Source organism: Drosophila ananassae, chromosome 2R, assembly GCF_017639315.1.
Source record: "Drosophila ananassae strain 14024-0371.13 chromosome 2R, ASM1763931v2, whole genome shotgun sequence".
Taxonomy (NCBI): domain Eukaryota; kingdom Metazoa; phylum Arthropoda; class Insecta; order Diptera; family Drosophilidae; genus Drosophila; species Drosophila ananassae.
This window is the reverse complement of record NC_057928.1, coordinates 21,395,451-21,399,433: the sequence shown is the minus strand read 5'-3', so window position 1 is coordinate 21,399,433 and position 3,983 is coordinate 21,395,451.

The window sequence follows — 3,983 nt, the reverse complement described above, 5'->3', positions numbered from 1 at the left end:
AATAATATGCAATTGGAATACTGAGTGGGGAAACCATACCTTAAAATTATGAAATTAATTTCTGAAAGCATTTTCCAATACACCTAATAAACTCTGTCACGGAAATCAAGCGACACCTCGCTTCCAATTATGAATTTTTCTTTTTCAATGAGGAAGGAAAATTGTGAAGATTTGTTGACGGATACATTTGACATTTGACTGAGGATATATGTGAGGACATGACCGTGACAATAATCGCATTTCGTGCGGCTTCCTTAATTCGGTACACCTTTCCATCTTAACCATTTGGCCGCTCTGTCCGTTTGTCCGCTTGTCCGCTTGTCCGTCTATCAGTCCGTCGCAAATCAATACCCGCTAAGAAACTCACGAACAGGCCCAACCATAAAAGAGCCCATACAATATTGGAACACCATTTATGGGCTGTGTGCTCCATTGTACTATCAATATTTGTGGCTCCTCTTCGGTTTATTATTTTTGGCTTTGTGCATGGCATTAGCTCGGTTTTACATATTCGACATGTGGGTGGGTGGTGTTGCTCGTGCTCTTAACGGGTTTCTCTGGCATTAACGGTTACTGCCGCCGCCGCTCTTTTACGACACTTTTTATTGCTATTATTAATGCCCGAATCTTCCATTTTGGGCGGTTCGATCTATTGTGCCCCGACTATTCGAGTATCTGAGTATCTGAGTATTGTGTTTCAACGTTGTTACCTTCGGCAACTCTCGAGAGCTCCCTCCTATATGTCGAATATGTATTAATAATCGACACAGTCCCGACTTAAATCGTATCAACAATTTGTATCTCCAAGTGGCGAACATACTTCTTGTATTTTTTAACACATTAGGCTTTGATTTTCTTTGTTCGATTTGAATGGATTTTATGGCGAGGGGGAAAAAGAAAACTTTTTAGGACCAAACTGGTTTTTGGCTCCTAAGCCATAATTGAGTAATCATAGTTATCGTTTTAAACTGGTTAGGCTCCTTTTTTATTTGATTTTGGCTTGATTTGGAAACAAATTTTTAAAGTAGAGAGCCCTGCCCATAAAACCCATTCATGCCGAAAATTGTCATTAAGAATATTTTTCATCCCGCTTCAAGTTCGAGTAATATTTCAATCAAATTCGCGTCGCCGCTCCAAATTACAACATAATTTTCAGATACATTTTTTTTTGCGCGCCTTTTATAATTTCCGCATTACAAATTAATTTCTACGACCGTGCCGCCCTTCTGCCATTCCGCCCAACGCCAAACGCCCGCCCGTCAAAATTTCTGTGAAAAACGAAGGAAAATAAAATTCTCCTGCCAATGAACGCTGGAATATTAAAAAATTGAAATCTGTTTAATGTGTTTACTCGACCAGCCCGGGAAATGGGCAGGGGAAAATTTCATTAAAAGGGAAAGCCAGGGTCGAAGGATGCAGGAGTGGGAGGCAGGGCGGCAGAAGGAGGGGCTGGAAATTGTGGCGACTCATGGCGCAATCGTCAATTATGGCCAACAAGGAAAGCGGAAAAAATATTGTGTTCGATAATCAAACCGAAAATGTGCACAGCTTGAGTCAAAATAGAAGGCGAGTACGAGTACACAACAGGAAGAAGGACCGGGCCAACAAAAGGCCCAGAAAACGTAGGCAGGACTTTTGAGCAGCAGGATATGCGTACATTTGCCTTCCCCTTTCGTTATATCCTTGTATATGTGTGTTGTTTTCTCCTTTCTCAGTTATATTTTGTTTTTTTTTTTTTTGTATTTTTTTTTGGCAATTTGCCACCCGCCGCACGCGTCGTTGCTGTCGACGTAGACATTGCCAGGCCCATAATTAAATTACACATATATTTTAGTTTTGTTGTGCGTGTGCGTGTGTGTGCTGCTGCTGACTTGCTTTTCCCATTGTCCTTTCAGGACTACAGAGCAGGACGGCTCCTCTCCACCCCCAACTTTTCACCCGCCATGACTTAGACATCCGCCGAAAACCGAACCCCAAAACCGAAAACTTGGCCGTGAAAGTGAAAAGAAATGTGGCGCAGAGTGTGTGCCTAAATGTGAAATGTGTGTAATTCAGCCACAAATTTTGTTTATCGTATTTAAGTAATTACAATTTAATTTGCATAGGCCAGGAAGGCCAGACAGGCCAGCGAGGCCCGAAAGGGGTGTGTGTTGTCATATTTCATCTCATTTTGTTATAATATTTGTAATAACATTACTACCCAATTACTACCGAAAAGAGAACCCTTTAAACTCCATAATAAATTCAATGCACTGTCCCTTAAATTTTCCATTACTTTCTGCTTGGTCATTCCGAGCAAATCGAATGAGTGTCCAATATTGAAAACCAAACACGCCGAGTCCGAGTGGACCTTCCAGTAAGCTCTTCAAATGGGTTGAAGGCAGCTGCCGCCGACTGCCAAATGAGATGAAATCGAATCGCTGACGGCCCGGCCCACTCGACCGCAGCTGGAAATGCGGATGAACATCATCATCCCGTCGAGAATGGTAGAAATGTGACCTTGAATCCTGGCCGAGGCAGTAGTAGCTGGAGTGGCAGGAGCGGCAGGACTCGGATTACGAATGCGCTGCGCGTGACTTCCAGTTAAGTCCTAATTATGTCAGTAACTCATACGAGATTGCAAAGGATTTCTGGCAAAGGGACCGATGAATGGCACGAGAGGGGGGAGTCGGGGTGAAATGGTGCTGCTGCCGCTGCTGCTGCTGCGTGCCTGCCACGTTCGCCGCACGTCGATGACGCAATTTCCAAAAGATTTGCAACCGAAACACACACACACACACACACATATACAGGAAAGGTGGCACAATGTCCTTCGTTGCAGGATGTGTTATACATATATGTATGCTGGCTATGTACAAGTATATGCCATCGGGGGTTTGTGTGCCACCCATCCGAAAACCAACTGAAAATATCTGAAAACAACTGCGGAGGCAGCCGGCTCTCGTCACTCACTCACTGCCCTAAACAGATTTTATACTGAGAGAAAATTAGGGGTTACAAATAATTAAAAATTATATTTTCAGGGAAGAGAGGGATCAGAGATGAGACTCTTGAAACATATATTTTTAAGAAAAGAATTATGATATAAAAATCATATATTAAGAACTTCAATAGTACTTCTATGCATCTAATTTATTTACTAAATATTTTCTTACCGTGTAGCTATTATAATGATGCGATTTCAGCGGGCGTCGGTGGGCGAACAACCCCCGTGTGCATAAAAAGTCCTTCAGCCATTCAGTCCTTTGCTTTCCATTCCATACCATACCATTCATTCAATCTATCCATCCATCCTGGCAGGACCGGCATTCAGTCAGTGAGGCAGTGGGAATCCTGCCAGCCTACTCACCCAGTTATGAGTGGAGTAGTGTCCTGCGCCTTTTGTGCCCTGTGCTCTGTGCCGCTTAGCAACAAGCGATAAATTTCGTACTCCTTGCCAAAGCCATAGGTAAAACCTAGTGGAGTGAAATGAAATAAAATTGGTGGTGGTGGTGGTGTTGTTATGCCCTGATGCTCTGCTCTGCTCTGTTCTGATCCTGAGATGCATCCCCCAAAAAAAATCGTCAGTGTTTCAACCCCCGAGATACAAAAGTTGGATGATTCACAGCAGCGGTTGCAAATGCCATGGAAAATTCCACGCATCAAATAAACAAAATATATATGTACTTGGAAGCCCTCTACCTATACCTAGGTATACTTGCCAGGAAGTAACTTATTTCGGTATTTAATTCTTTAATTTGTATTCCCATCAACTAAAACCAAATCCTTAAAGTAAAACAATCCAACAGAGACTATATCCACATCACCAGGGAGCAGAACTTAAAAGCGAAAACGATTCACCTGCCAGTGTCCTTCGCATTTCAGACTGATTGTAATGAAATCCTTGAGGAGATGGCGCTGCGTGTCCTCACTCGAGTGGTTTCTGTTACCATAATCATCTTAACAATTTCACAACTCATGTCTTTATTACATTTTTCCACTGA